This window comes from Monodelphis domestica, chromosome 8 (assembly GCF_027887165.1).
Source record: "Monodelphis domestica isolate mMonDom1 chromosome 8, mMonDom1.pri, whole genome shotgun sequence".
Lineage (NCBI taxonomy): Eukaryota > Metazoa > Chordata > Mammalia > Didelphimorphia > Didelphidae > Monodelphis > Monodelphis domestica.
The window spans coordinates 6309500-6320974 of NC_077234.1; the positions used below are offsets into that span (position 1 = coordinate 6309500).

General features: G+C 35.1%; 1 protein-coding gene across 2 annotated transcripts in view; it reads right to left on the bottom strand.

Annotated features, from left to right (window-relative positions):
- OSTN (osteocrin) overlaps positions 1-6104 on the bottom strand; it is a 98534-nt gene extending 92430 nt beyond the window's left edge. For both annotated transcript variants that reach the window (XM_016425343.2, XM_007502456.2), the window contains exon 1: positions 6094-6104. The gene's annotated coding sequence lies outside the window, so the exon portion shown is untranslated. The remainder of the gene's footprint in view (positions 1-6093) is intronic.
- Positions 6105-11475: the final 5371 nt, after the last annotated feature.

An 11475-nucleotide genomic window follows, 5' to 3' on the forward strand; every position in this document is an offset into this window, starting at 1 on the left:
CTAGCCTCTGAGAAGACCACTCATTGCCCCAGGCCCAGCCCCAACCCACCTTCCCTGCTGCCTGCAATCCTGACCCAGATGAACCACCCAGCCCAGCAATTATGACTTATTGCCCCAGGCCCAGGACTCACTGCCATGGCTGGTAAAAAGGGGTAATGAATTTTTCCTTAGGCTACGATTAGCCTCCATGTGGACTGGGGGCAGGGGATCACAGGAGGGGAGAAAGAAAGGGAAATATGGTAGAGGCTTTTCTGAACAGGAACTTAAAGCATGGCTACCTTAAAAGGATCTCTTTAAACAATATTGATTCTTTCATTTACCTCACATGTGATCCAGGGCAAAATTCAGCTCCCTGCAACTCTTTTGCCAAATATGAGATTCCTCACTATGGGGACAGCTGGGTGGCTCAGTGGATTAAGAGCCAGACCTAGAGGCAGGAGGTCCTGGATTCAGATCTGGCCTCAGACACTTCACACAGACCCTGGGCAAGTCACTTGGGGTCATTTAAACCCCATTGACTAACCATTACCAATCTGCCTTCTGATAATAGGCATCTAAATGGATAAAAATCCAAGGAACTTTAAAGAGATTGAAGGTTATATTTTTAAGGCATTTCAGACTCCAATTTTTTATAAAAAAAATCTCTGTATTCTATTGCATTTGCTGATTGTTTTGTTTAAGATTTAACTTTGTGATTTTAAGTTCATATATTACTGCATTCCATACTATTCTGTTATACTGAATCATTTTAATGTACTGGGTTTTAACTACTGTTAAATTTGGTTGCATTTCCCCTATAACTATACTGAACAAATATTGAGTAAGCCCATATAAAAAACAGCTTTTCTACTTTTGACTTTGTAAATTGTCACATAGAGGATAGATGGACTCCATCAGAAAAATTGCTATAACAACCTTTGGAAAATTTAATGTGCTAAATATCTCAATTGATTTTAAGGGTTCTTTAGACATGATTTTTAGAATTTTTCTTAACACTATCTGGTCATTTTTGCCTGCCCCTAACACGAGGTAAGGCCCATTCTAGTAGCTGAAGTGAAATACCCCAACTCCCGCATTTCTAAAAATGTGAATAGAAGTTGGGCAGTTAATTTCTGACAGGGCATTTGTACCCCTAAAAAGCCTCCAAAAAGGAGCACCTCTCATTTATAACTCTTCAGCTCACTACTTAACTTCCACCAGAATGATATCTAGATTCTTGATGTTGTTCTAAACCCAAAATGAGTTTTACTTTGTTTAAAAATATGTTTACCAAGGTTGAAAGATTTGCTATGTCTGTAAAAACTTGTGACAAGTATCCATTTTCTTTAAATGTCACACAGCTACTTATGAGAAATATGATAGTGGGTTTGTTTGTTATTGGAATTAACTGGGCTATTGAGAATTTTGGGGGTACTGATATCTACATATTGATACTACTGTTCTTTATAAAAAAATACTGTTACTTTGTGAAATTCACAGTGGATCATGGCCAGATATGAAGAGGAAATGCATCACATTTTTGGTGAGATAGCCTTGTATTCAATATTTTCTTAGCTGACACAGTGTGTCAATGATTATAAGCTATATTTTTTAATTAAAAAACTCTTATTATACTTTTCTTGCATGTGCAATATACTATTTCAGTTTTTTTTTAATTTTTTCTCTCCTTTTTATATTTGAATCACATGTCACCAGTATTAAGGTTTTCTTCAACTTTCTGATTTTGCAGTAATATAAGTTTAAAAATAATTTTCTATAATACTAATGAATGCCCCAAAAGCTTGAGACTATAAAAATGATGCCACTGATAGCTTTAAAAAATTTATGGGACTTTACTTAATAATTCTGTCTGATTCCAGGACAACATATACACAAAAGACCCATTGCATAGGGCCAAAGATAAAGAAATCCAGGATGGATTGATGCACTTCCAAGACAATACAAAGGACTTGAACCTAGTGTGAAGACTCATGGTTGCTATGTTTAACATTTGTTAAGACATAGGCTTTTCTTGTGTCCACACTCACTCTGAAAATATAGACAAGTATCCCCAAACTTGACTCCTATACTCTGGTCCCTTTTCTGTCTTTCATAATGTGGCAAACTTTCTGTAGTCCTGGCTACTGACTGGGTAAATGCATCATTACTTAGATCATTTTAATTGGGCTCTGATTCAAGGACCTGTTATAGATTTATTTTTTTCTTTACTTAGAATTTTTTACACATAACACTTTGATAGTCTATATTTTCATCTAGAAATTATCTTTTTTATTTGGATTTTTCTGATGTCTTTTTAATTTCTCTTACCAATTGATTCATATACCTCATACCTCAGCCATGCATCCCTAAGTGATCCTGTGTTTTTTCAATCACCCTCTTCACGGGGAAATGTAAAAAATATTATTTTAAATTGAAAAGTTTAAATTCATCTTAAGAAGAATTTTAGGTAAAGAAAGATGATACCTCTCAGAATCCAGAAACTGAACTGTTGGAGAAGACACCATGAAGATGCCTCCAGACCACAAGCTGCACAAGAAGATCAAGAATGAACTTTGGGTGTGGTTGATTAAACATTTATTTGTATCTATACTTTCATGACAAAGGGGACTGCCCCCTAAATGGCTTTTTGTCATTGTGTCCAGCAATTATTGGTTTTCTTCTTTATTCCTCTTATCCTCAAATTATTGTAATCTTTAAGTTGATTATGTTTTCATAATCCTTTGGGGAAATTCTTCTTCCCAAACAATCATACAAGGAAATGTAAAAATGGAAATTTGAACTCTGGACTTCAATCTCCAGAAGTCCTTGCTAGTTCCCAGATTGCCCTCTAATCTCCCTGAATCTCACTTGGGTTTGAGAACACAATGGCTATTTAAACTGACTGTGTCTGCCTACTCGATCGCTGGGCTTCCATGTCTGGGCACATGCGGCTCTACCAGGCAGGATGTAGGGTGAGTGATTGTGAATGGGTGCTCTGGGCCTAGACACGTGCTTTCTTATTTTGTATTTTCTTTAATTCTTAATCTTTAAATAAATCTCTAAAATATATAATACTTTAATACTAGAAACCTAATTTTAATTATACAGTTGTCCAAGTAAAATGCCAAGTAGAAGCTCAGAATGTGAGGAAAAAAAAGGTCTCAGAGGTCATTAGAAATCAACTAGCATCTAAACAAGGGTCTCTCTGACAGGCATTGCAAATGGTCACCAATCCATTGCTTAAAAGACTTTCAGAGAAACTATTACCTTCAATACTAGCCAATTTTATTTAAAATGTCAACAAGATTTTCTTTATATTTTAAAATTGGTCTTAGTGAAGGTAATAATGACACTTCTAATTTTGTTCTCTAAAAGAAAACTGAATAAGTTTAACCCTTTTACTGAATGATAATCCATCAGGTATTTGTAGTCATTTATCATGTCCTCTGGAAGTCTTTGGTCACAACAATAAACAATTTGAACAACCAACTAAATTGCATCAAGTTCATTACTCTCTAGGCCAGGAAGTGATAAATTTGTTGTCCACAGCGACTTATCAAGACTGTCTCATAAGCCACAGATGGTTTGTGATCTGCACTGGCGGAAAGAAGAGCCAGCACAACAAAATCTTGGATACTTGAAGTATTGAAGCATATGTTAAGGAGGCAAAAATTTTATGGTGACTTCCAGACTTCAAGTCAGTAAGCTATTGCTTGGAGAGTTTTACACACCATTTTAACTCTCAGACATACATGATGTGATTTTCCTGGAAATAGGCCTTACCTAAATACATTTCTGAAGCACTCTATGGGTTTTTAATCTCATGCCTATAAATTATTATACAGACCTATTTAAAAGGTCCAAGTTATTTTTACAAGTTGGTCCCATGTCAGAAGATTTCACTGTGCTTGCAAGTAAGTTAAGCTCCAGAAACAGTTGCTCACAATTAACTCCTCCATCCACAACTCTGACCACTGGAAAAAAAAATGGACCCTAAATACATATGCATATGGTATAGGACATTGGGAAAGTATTTAGCAATTTTTGACTGTAGAAATAGCAATTGCCCTGGTGAAAGCATAAAAGTCAATAATGTTTCCTCATAAGGCACTTTGAGAGTTTGACTTATTCCAATGCTTCTTAGTGACCTATCACATAAGTTGACAGATCAGTCTAACTAGGTATGATGGATTATTTCAAGGAAAATTCCAGGCTTAGACTTGCTAACTAGAGAATGAGAAAGGCTTCTCTGCAATTGCTAAAATTACCATTTTTCTGTTTTTAAACTTAAATATTGTAATTCATGTGTGCTGAAATCATCACCCCTTGAGAGAGAAAGGGAAGAGTGAAGACTTTCCTGAATACTAATTTGGCTTCTAAAACATGGTATAAAAGGAGAATAAGCTGAAGCAAACTTGGAAAATCCTAACTACTGGACTACTCTAATAAAAGACATTCTAGCACTTGTATCTTGAGCATAAAACCTAGCCACCATAGGATGAAGAAAGCATTTTCTTTGGAATTAGTTGTTCCTTAATAGCTGATTTATTCTTTTTTTTTTGCCAGTCTTTCAATAATTAAATGGCTCCACAGTGCCTTTGATATAAATTTAAGTATATCATCTATCTCACCTCTTTCTTGCTCAGATTCTCCTATCAATCAGATCTCAAATAACTAACCAATATATTAGAAGCATTCCTCTTTGTCTTTTGAAATTCTGTAGGTCTGACTGAGGCACCATGTTTAGATGAACTTATCAGTACACAAACTTTTCTGTTCATTTTTTTCCTCAATGATATCCTTTATGTATGTCATTGTTAGGGAAACATAACATACACTTAAAATATGGTCTTTTAATCCCCCTTGAAGTCTCACCGATACTGAAATAATTCTGTTCACCCAAATGAGTTTAAAATGGAAACAAGTGTTCTCTCTCATTTCCTTACCAAACTTGTCTGCTTTCGTTTACTCATTATTACCACATGATATATTCAAAATCATGACTATTTGGAAGATTATTTCAGTGCTCTCCTCTCCATCCTAGGTAATACCATTAATAAAACAGAAAGCATTAAACTTAGGAATGTAGAGTTAGAATGGAACAGCACCAGGATTTTCAAATTCACTAATTTCCCATTATAGGTGCTGAAATTGAGGTGATGTGGAGTGGTCAGGGTGAGAAGTAAATAACAATAATCCTCTGATTTCACAGGGGAAATTTAGGCTTGACAAAAGGGGAAAAAAGCTTCCTCCAAATTATAGCTATCTAAAAGTAGAATGGGATGCATTTTGGAAGAAAGAGAGTTCCCTCTCACTACAGTCTTTTACCAGAGCTTGACTGATCAGTTGTTGCATTGGTTACAGAGGGTATTCATATATAGTTGTAAGTTGGACTAAATTATCCCCCAAATCCCTTTCAATTCTGAGAATCCATGTCTTATGCTTTATCATTTAGCATGGATCCCCTTGATAGATTAGTTTTTAGAATTTATGTCAGGATTAATTTTCAAAATTCCTGAGCACTCACAGACTATAGTGAAAACCCATTTGACAACTGGAATGGCCAAACTTTGATGCATCAAAAAGGACATTAAAGATTAGTATGCAAACTAAATGAATTAAAGATTAGAGATGAATTAATGATTAGAGTCCAAAATTCTTACTCATTAGCTTCTTCATCTTGAATGCATAAATTATAATTCTAAGGGGGAATTACCTCATCTGTCAGACAAAGAAAGTAAAAGCTCATGATTACAACATATAAAGCAATGATGATGATATCTTTTGGTTATGAGCTGTGGACATATTAACTAAAAATACAATTTAAATATATGATATAATTACTCCTAATATTAATCATAATTCTTGGTGATAAGACCTTCCTTTGATGCCTTATTATGGCATGGGAATAATATTGGATATGGAAAGCTTCTGCAACTAATCTTAATCTCTAGCAGCTTTTACCAAGGGGAATAGACTCCATGAAGGCAATTTGATAAACAAAAGTTAATGCAACAGTCATAAGTATGGCAGGTTGATCACCAGAAGCCAATTTCTTTCTGACCTTTTGAAAAAAAAAATAAGACTGTAAAAATAATTTCCTAGTTTGTGTGACCCCATGTACTTGTTCAGTTATGTTGCTACATTGGTAGGAATTAGGAAGAGAATGCTAAATAAGTCAAACATTACTTTTAGATTATCTTTAAGTATTAAATTACCTAAAGACATTCTGAATGCAAAGTCTTTGTCAAATGACAAATCAATCACCATTACTCTTGAGACAATTGAACTACATCAGTATTGGTCTTCTCTTGAGAAACGGAGTCTGTAGAAGAAATAAAGGTTTACATAAATGGAAGGGTCATAAGCAGAGTTTCCTTAGAAAGGCAAACAAAAGTCTTGGAAGAGCTGGTTTCATTGGGACTTTTAAGTCAGCAAGGAAAATAATTCAAGGGGATACCTGGTCATCCTGCTTTGCAGAATGCATGATGAACATAGACAAAAGATCACCACTGAAGTAACACTCCCCAAATCTGCTACAGAGGATGAAGAGAATGTGAATTTCTAAGAAATTAATCTATTTCAAATAAAATCAGCATATACTTTGAGAATTGATGAATTTAGATGAGAGCTAAGCATAGGAGATAAAAGTCAAAAATATAATATAAATGTGGTACAGGGTCAAGAAACTAAAAAGGGGAAAGGTTACTAGATTGTTGAGTTTTATGCCCAAATGTAATCAATTTGTTATTCCCTAAGTATCAGAAAGCCCTGGACATTGTGAGCAGTGAGGGACCTCAGAAAAAATGAAATTAACTTTAATAGAAAAAAACTAGTTATAGATTTAAAAGTCATATACAAATAGATAATTTTCTGAGTATGGTCATATCATTTGTGGTTAAAGTAAGTATTCAGAATGATCAAAATGGAAGAAAAGGAGAATGATGAAAATATACTATATGACTGCAATATCAATTAAAAAATAGGAAACGGAAAAGGTAAAGGTGTTGATCTTAATTATTACTTATTCTTGAAAAAGTTTAGCCAATATCAAGCATTCATGAAAAATAAGATGCTCCCCCCCAAAAAAAAAAAAAACTAACAGTCCTCTTACTCAACAAATGATCTGCTTGCCAAACAGAGAGTCATGGCAGCCAACAGCAACATTCATTTAGAATACAAAATCATTTGTTAAACACTACAGAGGAGAATGGGAGAAGATTACGAGTTCTATCACCTCATAAAACAATAAAAATCATTGGACATGAAAACAAGTTGAGGGAAAGCTTGGCCTAAGACCTAACAGCCACATTATCCCAAGAGACAAATAGATGAATCTGGCAGGAAAACAAATACATGGAAAGTGGAACAGTTTAGTTGGTATTTCTTTAATTATCCATGTTTATCTAAATGACTGTTAAACTACCACATTTGGAATCCAATACTTTCATCCCCAATGTGCTATTTAAGAAATAAAAATGGCACTTAGAAAGTTGACTTGGGCAGGACAACTGAAATTGAGTGAATATGCACTGCAGAAATCCATGCTAGACATGACACCATCTTTAAAGCATTAACAGGATCTTATTACAAGATATCTCAGGGAGGGAATATCTCAAAGACTGCCCTGAGGAAGAGACATTAGACTTGTTCTATTTGGTGAAGAGGGAAAAAAAAAACCTAACAACAATTGATAGAAATTGCAAATAGACAGATTTTGATTCATTAAAAAAACAAATGAGTAATTTAGAGCTTTTCAAATGTGCAACAGGTTAATGTGGGAGGCAGGGAGAGGTTCTCTGAAATACAAGTATTCAAAAAGATACTGGAAAACTATTTGTCAAGTATACTTTAGTGGCGATTCTTTGGTGTATAGATTGCATGAGATAACTGCTGATTTTTATGTCAATTTAATATTCTATAATTCTATAGTTTTGAGAAACACAAAAAAGGGAAATACTAATAGATGATGCTATTAAAAAGTAATCAAGAAGACATCACTATCTAATAACCTATGGATTTTCTTTTCACTCTAGCCACAATAAAGGTGGCTGAGTGAGTAAAGTGAAAGACTTGAATTCAGGAAGACCTGATGAAGTTCCAATTTCACCTCAAATATTTAGCTATGTGATCCTGGGGAAGTCCTATTGTATACTTCAGTTTTGTCTGTAAAATGGGGATTAATAATAGCACCTACTTCCCAAGGTTGTTGTGAGGACCAAATGAGGTAAAATATGTGTAGTGCTCTAAATTTTTTAAAATGCTATAGAATTGCTAATTATTATCATTTTATTAATTAAAAATCCTTATGAAAATGCAACTTATTAATGAACCTGAGCATCTGCGATGAAAATCTAGGAAGAACACGTATAGGCTTTTGTGAACTATTTCTATGAAGGACACCATTTCATACTACTGAAAAGGTCTTATAGGTCCAAGTTTTCTTTCTCTTGCATATCATTTCTTCTTCCTTGCCCTTGCATGAATTGTTTGTTGTGCCTGCATTTCTCTTTCTCATCACTTCAACATTAGAATCCTTAGCTAATTGCAAGGTTTAATTCAAAGAGCACTTCCCATGAAGCAGCCATAAAATGATAGAGCCATGGAATGGAAGCCCCCAACAGGGTCATCTGGAAGAGCCCATTCCTTTAATATATCAGGATGCTAATGTTAGATAACTAAATTATTTTGTTTCCCACTCATAGAGAAAGCCAATAGCCAAGCAAGTACATTTCAACCAGTCACTCATGGAACCTTCTAAGTATCAGCCTCTGGGAATACAAAGACAATAAAGAAACAGCCCCTGATCTCAAGGAAATTATACCATATGAATTTTCAAATATAAGTATTCAATACTTACTATGTACCTAAAATAGTATTTGGGAGACTTAGCTCCTCACCTTAAGTGCTTTCCCATCTAGTTAAAGATGCTAAAGTATCTAGGCAGAAGTATAATACTAAAATCGGTAGTTGTATTTGATAATATACCATCTATATATCGAGCACTTAATAAATAGTAGAGAGGCAGCATTGCCTAATGAATCAAATGTAAGAATTAGAGTCAATCTGTCTGAATTTCAAATCTGGGATCTAACTTCCTTTCTCTGCATCAGTTTCCTCATCTGTGAAATGGAGAAAGTAATACTTCTAGTAAATCCCTCATAAAGCTCCTAAGGTAGTTGTGAGATACCAATAAGATAGTAAGTTTGAAGTGCTTTGTGAACTTTAAAGAATTATAGGGCTGTCAACTATTATTATTGTTTGTGAATGATGATAATTGAGATCATAAACACTACAAGTTCAAAGAGGGAGGGGTTGAAAGAATCATTTAGATGAAGGGGTATTGTCACTCATGCTATTGAGTTGCTCTACTTCACAAATCTTTGGAAGAAAATCACTCTTCTCATTTTTGACCCCCCTCCAACTTGGATTTTCTCTGTGGGGCCACCTCTTTGCCTGATTATAGAGGGTGTTATTGCTAATTTTGGGAACTATTTGCACCTTCAGGGCATAAACTTCTTTATGATTCTTATAAAACTCCTCATCTTCAAGTTTTACAGAGGCATTCTAAGGTATATTCAATTACCCTTTGGGATAATGAGGAAATAAACCAATCTCTTAGGTGTTATTTTGACATTCCACTAGGGAGCTTTTTGAAACTCATTGCCTATTTGAACATATTCCAACATGGTATCTGGGAAATGAGTAAGATGGCTGACACATTTTGTGGTATCTGGGCACTGCCTTTATGTTCTCACTCCTTGTCTTAAATTGCAAGGATCTTAGGTAATTTATGAGAGGAAATATACTATTTGTAGTGCTTCTTCTTCAGAACCCTAAGAGTCTTTAACAGAAATCTAAAATAGATATATTGCTATTCAACTCAAGTCAAATCAACAAATATTTCATAAACATCTAGCCCATGCAAGATGCTGTGCCAGTGTGTCAGAATATGAAGCTAAATAAGAATATATTTCCTGCTTTCAAAAAGCTTATGATCTTAACATAAGGGAGAAGAGAAATAAACAGCTAGCTTCTGATGTAAATATAAAACCATAGACTGGATCTAAATAGAAAGTTTCTAGAAGGATTAACTGGTGTATCTTATGGATTTAAGGAAAGCATTATTGAATATGGGACACTGGATCTGAGCTATTAAGGAAGAACATAGTTTTGACCATTGGCTATAGAGATGGAAGATGTTTCCAAGTATCCCAGGATGCTGCCATTGAGGAAAGAAATACATTCTTTAGTGACACATTAATTACCCCTGGAGAGGAAACCAAAAATATACGTTTAAGCTTTCTCAATCATAAAATGTTCCAGGAACCATCAAAGACCACACTGTATGACATGGTCAGACATGGAAACTGGGGACTGCAAAGCAGCCCCCAGGAAGAATGGAAACATCCACTGAAACCCCCCTAAGTTACTTTCCTTATTAACATCCCTTTATTATTGGAATTGCTATGATTATTATTCTTACTTAGCCCCAGGAAAAATACATGCTTGCAGGGTTAATACAGATGTCCCACTCTGTCCCCCCAGGATATTATCAGGAGATCCCACTTACAAAATTAAACCTAAGGATTCTTATATACCCAGTTAGATAGGACCCTCTTGTCTAGGCATAAAAACTTCTGCAAATCTGGGCTATGAATTTCCCAACCTATATCTGGGTCATTTTGATTCTACCCTTTGACCCTGCACTTAGCAATAATGTTTCATTGACTATCTCCCTAGATTTCCCATCTGTTGTTAGGTTGTATGGAAACATGTATGTTGAAAATGAAACTGTGTGCCAAGTAGATGTGTGATCACGAGGGTATAAAATAAAGCCAGGCCTCAGCCAAGGCAGAGCAGTTTATCCTGTGAACTCTGTGCTGTGGGTTGAATGTGAAAGCTGTGTGCCATCCATCACTCTGCCAACACTGTCCCACCTCCAAGACCCCATCCCCTGTGGGAGGCTGTCCCAACCCACAGCAAAAGTGAGAAATATTATTGATTCAATGGCAGTGACAATAACCTATTACAACTGTTGGCTTTGCATCTATCACCTAAGTAACCTAGTTTTATTCAAAGCTTTCAGACAATCAGGAAGTTTGGAAGCATATATTCTGCTTTGACAGAGAAAACATTGAGAAGTGGGTTTGCTCTTGGATTTTTATTGTGAAATTTAGCCTTACATATAGTCTTAACATCTGTCAACATTTAAAAGTAGAACTGTGTTCACTTCATTTTCCCTCTCTGGTCAGTAGGTTCTAGTATTTGATTACAAACATAAGACAGACAACAAAAAAAAGTTGTTTTTTTGTAAAAAAATTGTCTTAAAAGTATGTGTTTAACTGAAAATCAATGAGGACTGAGCAGACATCAAAATTTTGCCTCCCAAATCATGATGAGACACACCAGATTATAATTTTAAGACAAAAGAGCTGATTTCTGATGGCTTGTTGAATTTCCCATTACAGTGGTGATGCTTGTGTTATCCTAATT